Genomic DNA, 21,900 nt, shown 5'->3' with positions numbered 1-21,900 from the left:
AAGCTGAAGCTGAAAAAAAAGATACAAGGCATCAAGATTGCAAAGAATGCACCTCCAGTTTCGCATCTCCTTTTTGCAGACGCTTGTCTGTTATTTGTGAAGGCTGATCTCCATAATGCTAATAATCTACTACAACTTATCAAAGATTTTGGTCTGGCTTCAGGTCAACAAATTAATCTTCAGAAATCGGCGGTTTTCTTCTCAAAGCATCTTCATTCAAGGCATTGTAGAATATTATTAAGAAGATTGAAGATGAAGAAAATGTGACTTGAAGAAAAGTATTTAGGAATACCATTATTTCTTAACAGAAGGAAAACAACATCTTTTTCTTCTTTGGTGGAAGGGATGAAGACAAAATCACTGAGGTGAAATGGTAAGTTCTTAGCACAAGTAGGTAGATCAGTGATGGTAAAGCATGTTCTTAATGCTATGCCATCTCACCAAATGAGAGTTTTCAAAATCCCAAAGAAGACAATAAAGGAAATGGACACTGTTAAACAGAGATTCTGGTGGAAGAAGCAAGAAAGGAAAAGCGTTTATTTCATTGCATGGGACAGAGTCAATACTAGCAAAGAAAATGATGGCTTGGGCTTTCGAGATTTGGAATGTTTCAATAAGGCTCTTTTAGACAAGTTTGTATGGAGGTTATGTCACAACACACAACAGCTTTGGGCAAAGGCATTAAAAGAGAAAAACTTTCCAGATACATCAGTTCTACATTCAAAGAAGAAAAAGAATACAACTTGGGCCTGGCAGAGCATTCAGGGTGAAGTTGTTTTTGTGCATAAATACAGTTTCTGGTTATTAGGAGACGGGAAGAAAATCTTAACCTGGAAAGGCAACTAAATACCAGGAGAACAAGCACCACCTACCACAATCGCTGATTTTAACTTAGCAGTTTCCTACAGCATTATAAGTGATCTCATCGATAAAGAAACAAATACCTGGAAGGTCAGTGTTTTACAACAGCTATTCTCACCTGAAGATGTTCTTAAGATTTTGCGTATGAAAATTCCTAATCATTCTTCCGACATGCTAATCTGGACACTTACACATAATGGACAGTTTACAGTTAAGTCTGCTTAAAGGAAATTAGTGGAGATCAAAACTAATGATGCTGCAGTTCATGATGCTGAGATGGTGAATTTTTGGAAGAAACTATGGAAGCTAGATACCCTACCAAGGATCAAAACCTTCTTATGGAAGTGTGTCCAAGACATTATTCCATCAAGTGAACGTATGAGAAGGGTAATGCATTATAATGGAGAAATTTATGGTATTTGTCAACAGGGGATGGAAACAACTAAACATATTCTATGGGAATGTTCTTTTGCCCAAGATGTTTGGACATCAGTTCCAGGTGTAAGAAGAAGCATCGCAGATGCTAATCAAACTGTGTCTCAATGGATAAGAAGCTGGTTCACAAATGAGTTTACTACACTAGATAGTAAAAATGGCTAATGTTGGATGGGAAATTTGGAACAGACGCTTTCGAAGTGTATTTGATGGAAAAAAACCAATCCGGTGGAGGTCATACATACTATACAGCATCTCAACAACATGACAGGAAAAAGAATGATCAAACACTCTTGCTAGGATAACAACAATAATATTACTAACAATGTACCTGCCACATGGACACCACCTAGTGCACCTTTTTACTTTATTTGTTGTGATGCTTCTTTTAAAAAAATTGCTTCTCAAACTCACAGTGGCATTGGACTAATACTTAGAAGTTTTACAGGTGACTTCGAACGAGGGAACTGCATCTATGAGCGTGGACACTTAGACGCAGAACATGCAGAGATAGAAGGATTGTTGCACGCTATAAGATGGGCATATGAACTTAACCTACAACATGTATGGTTTGATCTTGATGCACAAAATGTAACAGTTGCAGCAAATGGGGAATATCAAAGAGTCAGACGGGAATCTCAGGCTCTAATATTAGATATCATTGGTTTTTTAAGCAAGCACCTAACTTGGTATTGCATTTTCATTAGTAAAAAGTTAAATAAACCAGCAGATAAGTTGGCCAAACATTCTTGTACTTTTCAAGTCCGTAGAAATTGGATACAATATCCACCAAACTTCATTGTTGAAGCATTACATGCTGATATAATGCCTGTAACAAATTTCAGTTCTTAATTAAATTTACTTCTTTGCATCAAAAAAAATAAGAAAAAATTGGCAAAGGCAAATTTTACAATGAAAAACCTTTGGAACATCGGTGGTAAAAATCAGTAATGCTTCATGCCATGATGGTATTCTGCTTGACACTCCAATTTTGGAGGAACAATTAGAGATGGAGAAGAACTTTTATTGATAAAAAGGCACCAGGGATTACATACATACAATGTTCTTTATATATAGGAAATGGAAAACCTAATCATCTAATGGACCGCACATCAATGAGCCATAGGCCCTATAACACTCCCCCTTGTGCGGTTCAATAATAAAGCTTTATACACAATGCTTCACATATAATGCTTTGAATGTAGTTCTTCAAATGTCGTTCTCTTCTTGATGACTTGTGCCGAAATCAATTTCCTAATTAAAACTTTGACAAGGAAAAACTAAGTGGGACAAAACCTTAGTACATCTCTTCACATGTGTATCTCATATTTTACATGTAGTACTTCACATGTTGTATGATCTTCAAGGACCGATTAGTGTAAGTTAATTGCCTCGTTAAAACTTCGCCATGAAAAACTGTAGGGACGAAACATGAACTAAAGAAAAGGAGTACAATATTAAGCAAACTTAGAACATAGTTGGACTTGAATATATTGCCTCATTAAAACCTTGACAAGGAAAAACCTAGTGGGACAAAACCTTGACAAAGGGAAAAGAGCACAACTCGATAGATACAAGTAAAGGTGATCCGTTGCAGATGATCACTTTGCTCCACTGGAGTTAACAAGTTGTTTCACAAAACCTAAGACAGAAAATCCTCGTGGGAAAGACAATAACCTTATTTGGGAAATTACTTCCCGGTGTGTGTTGTTGTCTCATTAAAAACCTCGCCGAGTAACAAAACCCCATGGGAAAAAAGAAACCTCGGTGAAGGAAAAGAGTCCAACACACTATTAGATTCTCCCCCTAATGTCAGACAGTTTCATTAGTCCAACCCAGTCATGAGAGTTCATCACACTTTACTTTGGTGACTTAAATGTTTATAAGACCCCGTTGTTGATTATGGAAGTTACGTTTCTTAATAGACTATCATGTTTCATTTCTTTGATTTAGATATTTTCAGTAATATCAACGCGATCTTTATGTCTTCAACGTTCAACATACTTGATGTTTTAAGTGTTGCCTCGCTAAAAACCTTGTCGAGTAACAAAACCCTTTGGGAAAAACTATTCTCGATCGAAGAGAAAAAGAGTACAACACAGCTTTAATTTCGAAGTAAAATATGTCGACATCATATCCTTGGATCCTCCCCCTGATGTCGGCATCTCCTCCTGATTACTTTCAGAGTTATTCCAGACAGTTTCTTTAGTCGTGTACTTTTCGAAACTGAATATCGGTAATGACTTAGAAAATAGTCTACCATATCTTCTTCTAATTACTTTCGTTGGAGAAGAGATTATTGTTCATTTATAATCAACAACTTTTGGATTGCACTTTCATTAGCATTCATTTTAATATCTTTGCAGGGATAAAAACACATTTATCTCAATCGTGACTTTTAAGTACATGATAACATTCAATATACTATTCCAATGACGTTGTGTTGGCGCTGAGCTATATCTATCTAACAAGTTCCCTAAGGATGTAAAATTTAATCGAGTACATTATTATACTAAGTACAACAATGCATCTATTGTGCTTAGATATGGGAATTTCATCTCCCAACATATCTTCGTCATATTCCTTTAAACGAAATGGTCAGTTACTTACATTTAAACCTCGACTAATCATGGGAGTGCTATCAGGATGCATGTCTTTGTTAAATTGCCTGACAACTTTAGACATATGCAAACTGGTGGAATAATATACCACAAGCTCAGTATTCGGTTGAGCTTTCCCCAGACTGTTCATCTCAAATTCGGATTTCAAATAGCTTTTAAGGTCTCTTATTACATCAAAGGACCCATCATGTTTGTACCATCGACATAGATAGCTATAATTCCAAATCAGACACTTTATTGTGAATACGCAAGGAAAATACCTTACTTGTCTATCCCCTCCAAATCAAATAGTCACTTAGACGGGTATACCACATCCGTCTGATTGCTTCAATCTATAAGTGAGTGTTATATATATCTAACTGTCAACGCACTATGTGGTTGAGAGTCACTTGATTTAGGTAACAAAAGGCTATCAAGTACTTTTGTAAATATCTCCTATCTCTTGATTCTTTCAGAGATACGTAACAACCACATACACATGCTGCATTTCAAGTCCTTTTGAAATTACCAAGCTAACTAAGTAGCGGAACACTATAAAGTTCATTACAAGAGAACAATTCCAGGGCTTTGTGAGAAACCTCGCGCCACAAGGCGAGTCTTTGTACTTTGAGACTGCTTTCTTCTCATTATGCTTTGTGACAAATTAATCATGTATGTCCAATAGGCTTTACACTTGGTTGGTTAGCACTACCACACCAAATACCTATATATTTGTCAAAGAACCAAGTTCTACATGGATTATATAGGCCAAATATGCTTTTTGTTGAATTAAACAATAAGAAGCATGGTTCGATATCATCGTGATTTATTTCCTTGAGCAACTATATATAAAATTAATCACTAATATGCTCGCACGATATTTCCATTGACTCGTGTGTATTCTCATAATCCTTTAGGATTTCATTGTTCTCTGGAATCATTAAACTTCGGAGCGTCCTCCAGTATTGATTCATGGACATAGTCAGAAACAATCAAATGAGATGATTTCATCAATGATACAAATTAGGTTGTGCCTTACTCATCTACTTCCTTTCTAGGTGAGTATTGATCGAACCCGGTGGTCTCTCCATCTTCCTTTGTGGAGCCACGGCCTTAACTACACTTTCACCAAGTGTAGTTGCAACACTTAGTCTATGGTGTATATCCTTTATTAAGGATTTATAACCTTGCAGGTAGGTTTGCAGCTGGTATGTGTGATCTCATCACTTTAGCGACATCAGTGTACATTATGAAAATCGATTATTCTTTGTCACTTCACATTTACATTTGTGGAGTACAAGAATAAATATGAGACACGGTGGGAACACACCACGACAATTCTTGTCGTCCCCTTAGAAAATACTTTTTCTTATCTCCCCCAAACGACGGGAAGACTGTCTCATTAAAGTGATAACCGACAAATCTAGCGGCAAGAAATCTTCTGGAAAAGGTTTTAAAATGAGGATAATTCTTGAGAGTAAATATCCAACAAAATTACTTAATCATTTTTGTGACCCATCATAGTACGATGTGGACTCGTAATGGCACATATATAGTGCAACCAAAAATGCGTAAGAACACAAATGTCAGGCTTAAATTCAGTTACCAACTGGTACGCATAAAAGATTGACTAATATTGGGTTCTAAAATGAATTAAGTAAAGATACACGTACTATTGCATATCCCCAAAGCAATAAAAGGTAGATTGGTACGCATAACCTGTTCCTTAGACACCATCTGTAACCTTTTATGGTAGTCTCTGCGAGACCATTGGGTATAAGATGCTCTACATTGATCTTATTAAACATGCAATATTCATCAAATCCTTTTGATGTAAATTATCTAGCATTAACAAGGGTGGTGATCCTTTGCACTTTACATTGTGTAATATGTGTTATGAGTTTTACAAAATTAAACGCATCGTTTTTGTGAGTGATAACTGATTCAATGCGTCGAATCATCCACCAGAGCCATAAATCACTTGAATGGTCTGCATTCTGCATGGATATTGTTCACTAACAACATTTTATTTCTTTGAAGAATGAGTTATTTACCATTTTCATATAAGTAAAACAGGATGGATTCAATCATGTTTTACTAAAGAAAGACTTTATAAGATGAGTGACGTGCTTTCTTACTCTAAAGCATAATGCGGAGATGTAGTGAAAATCTAGTAACTTTAGAAATCATGATTGTGATAGATTTCGTAACTTCGCTTTCTATTAGTTCATTATCTTGTACACTCAAATGAAGTGATGCCCGTGTTAGTACTTTCAAAACGGAACATCGTGTCATAACCAATTTGCATTATGGTTATGTCAAAGTCTTTATGAATCAATCCCAATCAGTTCATTATTGGGGTTAATACATATTTCATAATTCAAGTTCTAGTAATTTACAATTCATTAGATTGACACATTAATTTTCTAAGAATACGCTTCCTTCCACTTTCATTAGAAATAATTTATAGATGCAATCAACTCCATTCTCACTGTAAGTTTAAAAAGAAAATAGGTAATAGTTCACGCATGAACACCCTTTGTACTTAACAAGATGTGATTATCCCTTAGTACATACAAAGCTTAGACATTGAGTCTTGAGAGATTTAATAAGTGGTGTGGCATTATTACGTAACAAAAGTCAGATTCAACTCAATTACTTTAGAATGACTATATGTTACATTTATATATCTCAAGTGCTTTAGAGAATTTATGTCTCGTGGGAATGATGTACTTTTCATTCCATCAGCGCAAACATTGGATCTAGTTCAATTAAATAATCAATTGGCCAGGCAAAGTTCTTTTTGTCGTTAAAGTTGATGTGAAAATTGGTTGCTACTATGATACACACATTACATTGTATATACCAACACCTATGACCAGGTGCATTTCCAACTGGGAGTTACAATTACATTTTAGCTGATCCCATACTCGGTTGGTACTTGTGTACTGGTGTTATTAATACCGAAGACAAAAGTACATATTTTTCTCATGATACTTATGTCCGTTTTCACATGTTTTATATAAGTCAGAACGTCTAACCCTCATTACTTTGGGGTTCTTTTCCATTCTTAATTTTGTTACATTTAGCTTAATTTGAGAACAAGCCAAGAGAATCTCACTATACATGTCAACCAATTACTTTAGGTTGAATAGATTACTAAAAATAGTTCTCTTGTTGTCATACTTCAACATATATCGGTTCGTTAGTATCATTGCTGAAGTAGAGAAATGGAATTTTTCTGACTCGTATCATCTTTTGTGAGTTCTTCCACAAAAATTGGAATACATGTGATTTTATTTGCAACTCTTTTGAAACTACTAACTCTTTAATAGTCGAGCACGTGGATTACATTCTACGAAACATTCAAATTTGGGGAGACAATATCAAGTACACAATAACAGTCCAAGTACTTTTAAACCCCAAATAAATACATTGAGATCGAGTTGGTACAACCAAAAAACAACAAAAAAAACATCATTCAATTATAACCAATATATCATATTCAAGATTAAAATTGACCCTTTATATAATATGGACTTATCTAAGACAAAATAATGTTCCAAAAATAAATACATAAGCCCAATAGATGTTCCATTAGTTACGTACCTCAAGTTTTGGTTCCCACCGTACATAGACAGAACTGGAACACCCTCGATCGCGCACAACCAGAAAACCAAGACCACGCTGGAACAGGACCGCACTGAACCGAACCGAGGTGTCCTAGAGATGATCGGCAGAGTCATCTGGGGCGAGTTGGAACGACCGAGTTAGCATGGGAGAGTTGGAACGGCCGAGTAAGATGGCGCGAGTTGGAACGGCCGAGTTAGAACGGACGAGTTAGGATGGACGAGTTGGAACGACCGAGTTCTCCACTTTTTTTTCCAGAGAAACTGAGCCGACATACTCCTCCCTTTTCTCCGGATTCCACTCAATTTTCACGCCAGAGAAACGCCCAACCCAGACATAGGCATTCAAACACAACATCATAAAACAAAATTATCCCATCGATCAATTACAGAATAATCAGATTCCATTCCAAAAATGAAATTAAGAAGAAGCAAAATCATTAAAAAAAATAGGGTAGTTGTGAAAATAAACAAGGTTAACATTTTTCCCAGAGAAAATTGACGAATCATTTATTTTTTATAATTTTAAGAAACAGATGGTAGATCTGACAATACATCGTTATAATATTAATCAATAGAAAGACACAACATTTACATCAAAAACAGATCATTGATTCAACAAAAAAAAAAATAGAATCCAAAACAGATCGTCATATTATACTAGCATATTCATCTTCCTCGGTAAAATCTATCAAGCAGACAAGCACGTGTGATTATAAAATATAAACACAATAAAAAGGTAAGGGAAAAGAGATTTAACAGTACCTTTGATTCAAATGGGGAAAACATGTCAAAGGCAGGGCAAACAACCCTTTTTCTTTTCTTTTTTTTCTTTGACAGATCACATTTACAAATGTAAAAACGAAGTAAAAAAATAAATAAAAAGGTTTAGGTTTACCTTTTCAGCGGACAATTAAAAGAAAAAGAAAATACAGAAGCACCAAATCCAGATTGTGATGGAGTTTCTCGAGATAGTATTGATTGATTTGATGAGAATCCCCAAAAAAAAAAATGAAAAAATAAAATAAAAATCCATTGCAGCTGGGTTAGAGTTCGTGCTAGATAACGTTCTGGAGGAACAATTAGAGATGGAGAAGAACTTTTATTGATAAAAAGGCATCAGGGATTACATACACACAATGTTATTTATATATAGGAAATGGAAAGGGAAAATTAGGCGCAGGCCCCCAAAAAATAATATTCTCATTGTCAGACCCACAATTAATTTTAGGTACGGTGACACCCATAATTATTTCCCATAATTATATGAAATTATTAAAAATGTCTGCATGATGGATTACGCATCCGCATGAAGGGTTATGCATCAGGGGTATAATTGGCAGCGCAACTTGGATATAACATATCTAAAAATCCGCGCCTTGGAATTTTACAAATTTTATATCGTTGGAAATCTTTTAAAGAGAGCTACACAACGAGTACAAACAACAATATCAAATTTTTGATTTTCACGAAAAAATCGGAGGTGATCATCATTTTAGGCAAAATTTTCGAAAACTGACTACATAACCATTATGCATTATGCAGCCACCAAAAAAGACGCATAACACATTCTGCAGACGCATAACGAATTATGTAACTATTTTCTCGACTGCATAACAAATTATGCATCTGCATAACAAAGTTATGCATGTATAACAAGTTATGTAACCATTGTTTTGGTTGATTTTAGTGCGTATATAAAAAATTGATGCATAATGCATTATGCATCCATATTTAAGGATGCATATCAGGTTATGCATCTATTTTCTCGATGCACAAAATATTGTGCTACAATTTTCTCGATGCATAATGCATTATGCAGTCATATTTTCGGATGCATAATAGGTTATGCATCCATTTTCGAGACTGCATAACATGTTATGCAGATATTATAGTAGGTGCATGACAAGTTATATAGTCTTTGTTTTTATTGGTTTCAATAGTGATAAAAAAGTTGTTGCATAACGTGTTGTGCGACCATTTTCGGGACTGCATAACAAGTTATGCAACAAATTTGTTAACAACATAGACCTTGAATTGCTACTCTTGCCGACTCCCTGGCCTGAATGCAGGCCACATACTTCACTGAATTGAAAGCCCAAACTGCAGTACATCTTCCATCTCAGACAACCATACAATCTATAGCTAACAACATAGACATTTTGCTGCAGCACTCATATCAGCACATTCCTCCACTTCTCAATTGAACCCAGTTTTAATCCACATCAAAAAATCCTCCGCAAATCTGTGTTGTTGCTGTTGTTGTAGACCTCTGCTGCCTGCAATCACCCATCGAGTCGCTACAGCTGCATTGCATATTCGACTTGGTCTCTGAAGCACAAAAATTCCCAAGTCTCTCTTCGTTGCTCACTCCAGTCTCCATCAGCAATGTAGTAGAGAAGGAACTGGCAGCAACAAACACCATCTTTTTCAACTCCCTGTGTTCACAGCGTCTAAAGATCTGTCTAGCACAACCACCAGTGGCTTTGAAGCTCGAGTCCTTCTCCATTTGTGTCTGCAATTCTGCCCGACAAGTCGACAACCATCGTTTAATCAAGAACAAAAATGGGTAAGAACCCATCTCCACGGAATCAATTCAATTAACCAAAGACCCCCAATTTTAGTTCAAAACCAGAATTCCCCAGAATCCCATTTTAGTTTCTGCCAGGTACTGTTGATTTTTCAATTACAAACCTCCGATTTCAGGCCACAACAAAACCCCAGTTGACAGCAGCAGTGGCATCTATTTCAGCTGGTTTTCCGGCATAACCAAAACTCCACCAAACTCTGTTTATATCCAGAGAACACTCGACGGAAATCAACACCAATTTGACCTGCAAACACCACCATTACCTTCATAATTTCTCTCTCAATCGAGCACCACACTGAACCCCAACAGATCCATCTCATTTATCCAACAACTCCATACAAAACCCATTTCAGTTAACTTCAAAAACCCCAAAATCCGTTGCTTAAACTTCTCGTATACAACCATGAATCGATGGAAGAAACCCCAAGTCAAATCATCGAACAACACCAGTTCTTCAATCAACAGACCCAAAATTATACCACCTGCAATCAATCCACAAGCAATCACACCCAAATTCAATCGTTGTTGTTGAGAGAATTGAAGCAATTGGCTTGAAATTCAACCCCCAAACACCACAGATCCATTCTCGTCATCGCTGCTTCAATCAATCCTTGATGTCTCCATTTCAGTTCAACTGCAGAAGCTCAAAATGATGCTCAGATCCCCTTTCAACCCCCAAATACGAAGATGTTGAGATTTACCTGTGAATTGAAGCTCCAATGAAGAACTGAGACGAAAACAGTAGGGAGATACGAATCGGAGAAGAAGAAGAAAAAAGACCGAAACATAATTTCAGAAACTATGGGTTTGGGAGATATTTTGTCGTAGAAAATGGGTGCGCGCCTGTGTTTTTTTGAGCGTGGATTTCACAGTGGGAAGAATCTGTAAAATGGGTCTGTCTGTAGTTTTCACAAATGGAAAACTTAATCATCTAATGGACCGCACATCAATGGGCCATAGGCCCTATAACAATTGAGTATTTTCTTTTTATACATTCGTCTACCGATGTTCATTTCTTCTTGAAGTCAAGGCAGTAACTTGATAGAGTCAAACTCGATTGAATAAAGTCAAATTCGAAATTAGTTTTCACCCGAATACTCCCCGTCCCACTATTAAGTGACCTAGTGTATAACTAAGTCACCTAATAGTGGTACGGAGGGAGTATTTTTTTACTTTTATGGGGTGTAAAAAAGTAAAATTTGTTGATTAGGGTTGGGAAACAACATCCCGAATAACCAATCTTCTTTTCAATGTGAAGTTCCCAGAAGAAACAGGAAGAAACTCCTCTGTTCTTCTACCCAAAGGGGGAAAAACTCAAATTCATCATCAAATCCTGATAAAGGTTCCTCCTTTGATTCAAATTCATCTTCTCCGATCTTTATCACTGGTTTTCTTAATGTCAATTTGGATTTACAGCCTTCTCTACCTCTCTCAAAACATGCCAAAGGCGGCTCCTTTAGATTTCTTCATCAATTACTCAAAAAAGTACAAACTTTGATTGGATTCATAGTCTAGAACACTTCTCATCTCTTAATTTCAAACCTGCATATCTTTTTGTATTGATTTTAATTCATTAATCAATCAGTCTGGATCGCTAGATTAAACCTATTCATGGGTGAAGAAAGTAGCAGCATCAATCAATCTGTATAGATTGCTAATTCCATATGAAAACTTGTTATACCAGAATTGAATTGGAATTGTAATTGTGATTGTGATTGTGATTGTGATGGAAGTTTTGTTAGTTTTCCTGGGTCATTTTGAATGATATTGATTTGAATGGTCTTGCAGTTTCTCACGGCTATGTTTGCTAGGAAGGATCACCATGTGCTGGTTTCAGCTTTGTGTATCCCATAGAATGAGCTTCCTGATATGTTCTTGAGCCCTCTTGCGAAGGAGGGTGTTGTTATTCTAGCACCAGAAAAGTGGAAACACTCTGGTAACAGTCGGAATGATGGTGTTAGATGCTAATGTTACAATCTTAACATAGGCATAAGCCTCAATATTCAAAAATAGGGAAATGCAAGCTTGAGATGGATTGCGTTCACACTTCAGCGAAGCAGATCAAGGTAACATATTTTGCTGAAATAGGATTGACTGAAGCTTTCCAGAAGCTAAGAAAGTACTCTGCAACATTAAATGATATGGTGAGTCTGTCCATGAGTGACACTATTTGGTCTGGTTTGGAAGAAACTTATTTCACACCCTGGATCAAATTATGATGGAGCTCAGTGAAGGAGAACCCGTCTCGACATTTGAGTTTATTGCAAGCGTAGTATTATGTTTCAAGTGGCTAGTATCTGAAAGGAAAAGTCGTAGAGCATATCTGATTATTCACTTGTTATAATGAAGAGGTGTGCATCATTTGCTAGTTTCTCTTTGTCCTATTTAGTTTTGAAGCAAGGAATAAATACTTCTTATAGACAGCACTTTGTTCCCCACTAGTTCAATCTCATTCCTCTTCAACATCTTTTAATAATGACTCAAGTCTTAGTAGTGATAGGCGCTGATTTGTGTGTAACTTTCCTCGGAAAAGTTTCGAATTCACCGGATCCACGTCCTAAACTCTGCTGTACAAATGATGGATGCTCACGCCCACCAAAAAAGGTTATACTTGGAAGTGGAGTACGAGGTTGGCACAGGTCTGGGTCCAACTCTGGGATTCTATACTTTGGTTGGTCACGAATTTCAAATACTAGGCTTGGGATAATGGGGTACGTGGAGGAAAGATCGCAGTTTCCCCAGTTCAGGGAAAAATGTAGAACCTGGGTGTATAGTTGCTTCTTCTGGACTTTTTCCTCGCCCATGATCAATTACTATGGAGTTGTCAAATGGGGTCAAGTCTTCTGAGGTGCTAAGGAGGTTTGTGTGGAATTTTCAAATGGGGTCAAGTCTTCTAGGGCGTTAAAGAGGTTTGTCCTTCTTGGAAAGGTTGTAGCCAAGGCATTTCAAGATGGAAGAATTCTGGACCTTCCTTTATCTGAAGCTTTTATACGTTGCTCTGGATCAGGTTCTTTCTAATTTTGGTTACTTGAACTTGTTAATGCAGCAGCTTTTTGAATGTCTAATTTTTCGTAATACTGAAATGTTTCCATTTTTTTTTAGGATCTCGACATACATGATATCGAGTCGCTTGATCCTGGTCTTGGAAGGGTTCTGGTAGAGTTCCAGGCTCTTGTTGATCGAAAGAGAATTTTCAGTCATATATCTGCCTTCTATATTAGGAATAAAGATATTGATGATCTTGTATCCGGATTACCTGCTTACATCCAGCCAAGATCACAGAATGGTAGTGCTTGCTCTTATGGTATTTTTTCTGATGATTTTTTTGCTTCCTTAAAAGAATAAATCTTAATTTTTTTTTTCCGTGTACGTTTTGCTGCTAGGTAAGCACAGCTAAATACGATTCGCTGATCGTGGATGCCACTTTGAGTTCTGGAATTTTGAGGCAAGTATATTTTTTTTGTAACTTTTGTAGCACCATGTTGCAATATTTTTAGCCTTGCACGATTGATGGGCCTCTTTCGAGGTTAGGAATACTCCCTTGGTTTTGGTTTTGCCTTTTCTTTTTGTTTGTTCTTTTCTTGTTTTCTTCCTAGCCTCCTATTCATAATCAGATAAATATGTTTATGCCCCTTCTTGTGGTTAACTAGAGCCATCTTATTTTATAGGTCTTTCGTTGTAGAGGGGCACTACATTCGAAACACACAAGGTGTAACATTTGTGGTTAATAGCAATGGCTGAGATCGAGTTGTTGAGGCTCGTGATGAGTTGCACAGGATGTTGAATGAGGTATTTAGAGAGTATCAGTTGGAGATTGGGATTGCAATTTTTATTGGCTTGTATCCAACCCTTAGGATTAGTAAGAAACATAAAGCTGCTGAAATGTTGTATGCTTTCAGGACGAGTTGCGAGATGCTGTGCTGCTCGGATTCAATAACAAAAATGCAATGAATGCTTTTGAGATTGCCGGCAAGCTTGGTCTTCACACACTCTGCCGACGCCTGGGGTAAACTTCATTTTCGTTTTTTATCTTGCTCTAGTTTATTTTACCAGTTTTCGCTATCTGATATACAGTTGGGCATATATTCAGGTACATCCAGAGCACATGTGCGTGCAACCTCAGGAGGTCTTTATGATGATTTGGACTGGCTTTAGTTCCAATAACATTGTTAACAAGGTAATGGACAAAAGGTTCCATAAGTTGGATATTACTTCAATTATGACTATTGGTGCCTAGTCTTCTGTTTTTTGTTTTTTTAAGTTGGATAAATCCTTGTACCGTAAGACAACTTGGACATTTATTCTTTGAACAAGATAGGTAGATATTAGGTTTTGCCACTATAGGCCTTGATTTGGTTATATATTACTTTTCTGTGATTTCAGCTTGCTTATACTCCCTCCGTCCCACCATTAAGTGACCTATTTGGTTTTTAATTTTGTCCCATCATTAAGTGACCTATATCACTAAACAAGGAGATATTTCTAAAATTACCCTTTTAATTGATTATAAGAAATATAAGAAATATGCATAATTTGATAGGCATGTTTATATTCGTTACGTAGGTGTTTTAAAATGCTTTTCAATGATATAAAGTTTGCGAACATCCGTGGTGTAGTTTGAGAGATAAATCATTTCAAAATTTCATTAATTATTATCCATAAGGATATAATTGTAAAAAATGCTTAAAAATCTCTTTTTCCTTGCTTGCCTTAAAATTTGTGCAAACTTCAACTAGGTCACTTAATAGTGGGACGGAGGGAGTATGATGCAGGACAAAATCATGAAAATCAGAATATTTATATATTATTTGTTTTGAGCTAGTTGTAATTTATATATTTTCATTTTCATTATCAAGTTAAATATCAACAAATAATTGCAGCTTTCTAATGTCTGATTGTTTCAGGAAAGTAGCATTGAACGAGATGACAAAGGAACCAGTCACTGAGGTAAATGACTTTGAATGCTTCTGAAAATGTATTGAGGTTCGAAAGCATGACAATGCTTTTATTTTATCATCTTGCTAATTACAAAACATGTTTGCACGTTTACATAAATACAATTTTCATCTGTTTGTAGTGATATTGGTTATCAATTGACATACATTCAGTTCTGCATTCACGATGATAAATAAATTAACATGCTCACATTTTCGAGTTGTTAGGCTGACATTTTTCAAAATCCAGAGTATTTTATGGCGTCAGGCCAAACTGAAGCATACACTTTTATATTAAGAATTCAAGCTCTTAAGCCTGGAGCATACACTTTTGTTATAAGAATTCAAGCTCTTAAGCCATTATGTTATATAAACCGAAAGTTCAGTTCACGTTCCTGACATAAATAGTAGTTTAGTTATTCGTTACTCGGCCTTCATTGTTTACTAATGGTGTTATCCAGAATACTTCTTAATAAGGTTGAATAGAAAGCAATTTCTAAAAATAACCGATACGACACAATGATTTCAGCTTGCTCTGTGGAACACTATTTTGTGAAATTTATGATTGTCAAAATCGTACCCTCTTCATTTTGACGGCACTATAATCGGTATCATTTATCTCTTAGTTTCTTGTGATGTAGTTACTTGGTTTCAAGAATGCCTTGTTTGTTAGTATTGTTATTGGAAGTTCATTCATGTTTAGAACTGAGGGGGGTTTAGCGAACTGGGAACTGCACCTTTTGAACAAACTAACTACTCATCTAGTCTATGTTGTAAAAGGCGCACTAAACGGAGGACCAGTGCTTAGCAAAAAAAGGCGCCAAGGCGAGGCGACATGACCATTTTTTTTTCCTCTAGGCGCCCAGAGAGCGCTTAAACGCTAGGCGAGGCGATGGGCTTGGTGCCTCGCCTCGCCAGCGCCTTTTACAACATAGCATCTAGTAGAATGTTCCAGTAAATGATTGAGCTCACCCAGGTTCCAAATGGTTTGTTTATGATCTATGGAGAGATCATCTTCAGGGAAACCATCCCCTGGGTCATCTCCGTATGGCCCGTTGCATGTCGGTGCACAGAAGGCAAAGTATCACTTATAGTTGTCTATGTGTGGACCTTCCTATACCTTTTTAGTTTTTAATAATCTTTTTCTTCTAAATCCTACGTTTTACCAAACAGGTGTCCATGTTCAAGAAAAATTATGACCATCTGCGGAAAGATACATATTTTGGAACGCATAAAGAAGCAATACGAAGCAACCAGATTACTTTTGACTTGTGGAAATGGGAAATCTTCTGCTCGGATTCAAGATCATGTTTGTCCTAATGGTGCACATGGATGGCACAACTGCATGAAGACTCCAAAGTAAGATGCTCATATCTCAGTGTATAAACTAGGCACTTGATGTCTATGTAGTTGCTTGTGGAGTTACTTTAATTAGCATAGACTTCATTATTTCCTCTCATACGAGTAACTCCATCATTTCTTCATTATGTACAAGTCGTCTCGAGAATTGCTGAGTACGTACCTATTCGATTGTCAGTTGAAAATTCTCTTGCTGACTCGGCAGATTAAATGTTCTCCGTTACTCATGCTTGCTGCGTTTCAAGCATGCGGACAAATAGCATTAAGCTGTACAGAACTATAAAGGCTTTATGTGAAATTTTGTTGATCATGTCTAGCGTATTTCTTGAGTCTTTATTGATGACAATTGTTTTAGTTGTATTCAGGGTAACTTCAGTATGTTCGCTTGATATGACATTTTGCTGGGTGTTTTGCACATTATTTAATGGTAAACAATATATGTCGATGATTTCTCTTCATTCCCTGTTCGTTTCCTTTTTTCTGTTGTTATCTAAGGAATATGACAATATTTCATATGAGTAGCTAATGGTTAGTTTATCAACTATCAACTGAATATTAGCAGCTTCCAATGTCTGATTGTTTCAGGAAAGTAGCACTGAACGAGATGACCTAAAGGAACCATTCACTGAGGTAAATGATTTCGAATGCTTATCAAAAATGTATTGAGGTTCAAAAGCATGACAATGGTTTTATTTTGTCATCTTGCTAATTACAAAACATGTTTGCACGTTTGTATTTACCATCTGGTTGTAGTGAAATTGATTATCAATTGACATACACTTCAGTTCTGCATTCATGATGACAAATAACTTAACTTGCTCACATTTACGAGTTGTTAGGCTGACATTTTTCAAAATCCAGAATATTTTATGGCGTTAGGCCAAAATGGAGCATACACTTTTGTTATAAGAATTCAAGTTCTTAAGCCATTATGTTGGATGAACCAAAAGTTCAGTTCACGTTCCTGGCATAAATAGTAATTTAGTTATTCGTTACTCGGCCTTCATTGTTTACTATTGGTGTTATCCAGAATACTTCTTAATAAGGTTGAATAGAAAGCAATTTCTAAAAATAACTGATACGACACAATGATTTTAGCTTGCTGTGTGGAACACTGTTCTGTGAAATTTATGATTGTCAACTCTTTATTTTGATGGCGCTATAATCATTATCATTTACCGCTTAATTTCTTGTGCTGCAATCACCTGGTTTCAAGAATTCCTTGTGTGTTGGTATTGTTATTGGAAGTTCATTCATGTTTAGAACTGAGGGTGGTTTAGCGAACTGAGTAAACGGTTGAGCTCTCTATATTGTTCAAAATGTTAATGGCATATGGTCACCCAGGTTCCGAATAAATGGCTTGTTTATGATCTATGGAGAGATCATCTTCAGGATCCATCCCCTGGTTCATCTCCATGTTGACATTGCTGCATGGAGAGCTTGTTGATTAGAATAGTATGATTTTTGAATGATTTTCCTTAATTTCCAACTTGCTCATGTATTTTTCTTTTGCTTCTACAGGCAATCACGAGCATGTTCCGTGGGTAGATAAACCACGAAGCCTAATATACTTGTCAGAAAAGGCTCGTATTGTAAGTTCAGCTGCCAAAAACTCTTGAAATGTTTGTTCGTTCTCCTTTCAAATGTTGGAAAAAAAACATGTTGTGTTTCAGGTTCTTCGATATATTTTAATTATATGTTTTCCATCTATTTAGATTCCCGGTTACGTTCATTCTTACATCATGCTTGTGCTTCCCCCTTAGCCTAGCGGTAGGCTAGTAGCACGTGGGGAGTGTTTTGAGTTTTACATATGTTCTTGTCTTGGGATTGATATGTTTTCGCTCCGGCTATGTTTGTGCATAAAAGCTTAGAGTTCACTTCTATTCTCTGTTTACAGTCCATTGCGAAAAGGTTGCGAGAAGCTGGTGTTTACCTTCCTTGCATCAACAGATTACTGAGAGCCGCAATTCTTGTAGAGGAACGCGCCACTGGATATAAGAAGTTTGTACAACAATTCTTGTAGAGCAGCAATTCAGTATGCATTGCTCTCATTTGGCATGCAAGACGACCAGCAAGAAGTTTTATGCTCCAAATGAGGAGATTAAATCAAAATCAAAATAAATTTGTGATTGTAATTTTTTTTTGTTTGATAGTGAAAGTAAAATTTCGTTTTGTTGTAATGGTAAAAGTGAACGTAAATAAATGTAAAATGTATATTCTTTTTTCTTTGGGGATAGAGTCGTCAATATATTTTTGTCTTCTTCAGCCTATAAAAATGGGGACTTAGGGTTACAGCCTCTCACAATTTTCATCCAATATCCTTTCCTCCAAAAACTTCTTAGCTCAGATCAGAATCTTGTGAAGCCAATTTAAACAAAGACGATGGGTGGAAGAGGAAAATTCTAAAACGTGAAGCCGCTTAAGCAAGCACCTCCACCATTTATAAAGGAAATGATAAGAAAGGTATTCTTTCTTTCAATAAATTGATTTTTACTCTTTTTATAAAAGTTGATCCTTAAATCTCTTCAAGATCGATCCATTCATTATTTCTATTTTTGTTAAAAATCTATGGATGAAATGTGATTTTTAAGTTTTTATTTTTACGGTAAATTTCTCAGATGTGTAATTTTTGTTGCTGTTTTGTTTGTTAAATCAGTCGTTAAGGGAAGGTACACTCCAAAGCGCGGTCAACAGCATGTCGCTGCACTCCTGCAGCCCTTCGTTCATCAACCCTTGCCCCCGCCGTTGGTCGCTCTCCCCCCTCTTCAAAATGAAAACGACGACGATGAAGAGGAAGAAGAAGTAGAAGAATGAAAAGTTCTGATGTTAGGGTATGAAGAGACCGTGTTTTCCTTGATTTTTATGATTCGAAACTCTTCTGGTACTGTTATCTTTATGTTTCCAAGCACGTTTGATTAGTATCCTGAACAAGATGTTTCTGTTGTGTTAAGACCTCAAAATTTTGATCGAGAAATTATATCATTCTCATGTTGTGGTATCTTATTTATCTCTTTATGGGTGCTTCGTTTTCGTTACTCTTTATACCTAGAATTCCAGTAATGTAGATGCAGTTCTGTTTTTGCAGCATGCTTTCTTGATTTTGTGTAGAGTGACTAGGGTTTTCTCATTGGACATGTTTTACATGTGATTACTTTTACTTTAATGTATATGTAGAGAGTTTCGGCTTTAAAATCAGATTAGTCTTTCATGGATTTAGGGCACTCGGTAGATCACTCAACTCTCACGACTCGAGGTGGTGGTGGGATAATCAGAAACACAATCGTTTGTTTTTTTCTCAATTTGTTACTAAAGTGGCTGTCCGTTCTTGTTTCTCGAGATTGTATTTGTTGGGTACAGTGTGTGATTGACATTGAATTTTTTAGGAATTCCTTTGTCATGAATTCTGTTCCTTATATAAATGGCTTCACCCGGACTACTGCGCCTTGTTTAATATTAGTCTATTTTCCGTATCCGACCGAATCGACTACAACTTGTAGACTGACATATATTTGCCGTTCTCGTGATTCTGATTCATGTTTAAGTGTCATCTCACAGTCACTTGATTTAGTTCTTGATATGTCCTGTGGATTTAGTACCGTCAGTGATTGTCCTCTTTGATTATTACTGTCAGTGCAGTAGACTTAAGTTAGGTTCTGTAGTTCTTTCAACAGATTAAGGATAGTTAGATGTCACAGACTCGGACATTTTTTAGTTGTACTCAATTGTTGTTCGTCATAAATGTTGAAGTAATCAAATCAACAAACCTTGTTTGGCATGTTACGGTTAAATGTCACTGACTGCACTCCATCATTTCTTTATTTCGAGCGAAGTAGTCTTTGCTTTCGATCTTTAGTATGTTTTGTAAAGTCGTTTATGATTTTTGCAGCCAGAAACTAGGGTTCTTATTGAAAAAAGGGGATAATTGGTTCGTACGTCTGTTACTTCAATTTGAGAGACTGGTTCACACAGTATCGGTCTGAGTGACTGGTTCTGACAAGTTTGGGAGATATTTGGTTCGCCTAGAAGTGCACAATTGAACCGGAATCCGTAATTGTATATTGTGATCAATTTGAACAATCACAGACGGATTATTACTAGTGTTACCCACAATACAAAAGAAGGTTGAGCTCACATTTCCTGGTTCACTTGAACATGGACTGAGTTGAATCAGTTCCGAAGCGCTTCCATCCGGCTTCGTTCGATCCATGATACATAATGAAATGAAATTGTGCAAACTCGTGTTAAAATTGTGCCTCGTGACATATTTTTTATTTCCTAAGTACCCCTCAAATTAATTTTTTTTTCCCACACTTAGTTTACACCTCTCTTCGGATCCAATTTGCCGGAGCCAAGGCTAGTAAAAATTTAGTTTTAGCCCTCCTTCGTTGCAAAAACTGACCTGAGCAGTGCTTGGAACTCGATCTGTGTGTCGATGAAACGCATTGAACAAAGACAATGCAAAGAATTATTTGTAAGAATATTGGCCATTGAACTCGATCTGCGTGTCTCTTCTCTGGTAGGAAAGATATTTGTTAAGTTCACGTGATGGATTAACTAGTTCATGTTGGTGCTTATTTATAATGGAGAATCTTAAGGAAAAAAAAATGGTTGAAAGAAGCAACCAATGGGACATTCATTACGTTGGATGAGATGTAGTTGAGCTTGATTCCGAGAGGAAGTGTCAAGTGTGTAAAGCTAAAACAATACATAGTTGTTGGTATAATTTGATCTTGTTTTTCTTTTTCTAGAGCCGGAAAAAGTTTGGATTTATTAAATCGATATTACCAATAATAGATGATCTATTTTCTCCTCCACCGAATCGCATAGTCTACCGTGAGTGGAGTCTAGATTACACCCTCTTCTAATCAGATTATCAGCTGTTGCCACCACTGCGTTTTGCACTACAAACCATGCGAATAGTTGTACGTTAGGCGCGATGTGCCTCCTCCATATAAAGCAGCCATAACTAGAAGAATTAGCAAGCCGTGTTTTGTTTCATTAGCCACTTATATCCGTCTCTAGATGCGTACTTTGCATGCTGAGATACATTGCCTTCACCCAAAAATTCCATCAGGTTAGTGAACACTTCGACTTCCTCATCAGATGGGTGATTCTCAGCTGTATTTTCCATCTCCCTTGATGTATAAGGTCAGCAATTTTTGCATTATGAAGCCATAACAGGCTTAAGGGTAAACCTAGATAAAAGCACAGAGAAGAAGAAGATTTCTTGGGTGAACTGGGAGAAACTATCTAGGCCAAAGGAACTAGGGGGAGTGGGCATAAGAAATTTGATAACCATTAACAAAATGATGCTTGGAAACTTGGAGGTATGCGCATGAAAAAACAAGCACTGTGGAGAAGAGTAATTCAATCGAATACTAAAACGGACGTTGAAGACATGTGGGCTAATGAATACAAATGACCCTATGGAAGAGGTTTTTGGAGAGGTGTTCAGAAAGAAAGAATCCAGATGATGTCTCAAACTAAGATAG

At 36.6% G+C, this 21,900-nt stretch overlaps 2 long non-coding RNA genes across 5 annotated transcripts; both read left to right on the top strand.

The window, feature by feature from the left end:
* Positions 1–11,365: 11,365 nt before the first annotated feature.
* LOC113298957 lies at positions 11,366–13,561 on the top strand. Its single transcript, XR_003334522.1, has 3 exons — positions 11,366–13,122; positions 13,218–13,401; positions 13,499–13,561. It is a non-coding gene; the product is annotated as an uncharacterized LOC113298957 (long non-coding RNA).
* A 220-nt stretch (positions 13,562–13,781) lies between these two features.
* Positions 13,782–19,406, top strand: LOC113298944. 4 transcript variants are annotated; one of them, XR_003334502.1, is made up of 10 exons: positions 13,782–13,904; positions 14,015–14,121; positions 14,206–14,292; positions 15,020–15,062; positions 16,223–16,408; positions 16,774–16,835; positions 16,994–17,038; positions 17,930–18,000; positions 18,306–18,871; positions 19,065–19,406. It is a non-coding gene; the product is annotated as an uncharacterized LOC113298944 (long non-coding RNA). The 4 variants fall into 4 exon arrangements; XR_003334504.1 differs by having other exon boundaries at positions 16,971–17,038; XR_003334503.1 differs by having other exon boundaries at positions 16,764–16,835.
* The last annotated feature ends 2,494 nt before the right edge of the window (positions 19,407–21,900 follow it).

Source organism: Papaver somniferum, chromosome 1 (assembly GCF_003573695.1).
Source record: "Papaver somniferum cultivar HN1 chromosome 1, ASM357369v1, whole genome shotgun sequence".
NCBI lineage: Eukaryota > Viridiplantae > Streptophyta > Magnoliopsida > Ranunculales > Papaveraceae > Papaver > Papaver somniferum.
The sequence above is the reverse complement of the archived record's forward strand: the minus strand, read 5'-3'. Positions and strand labels throughout refer to the sequence as shown.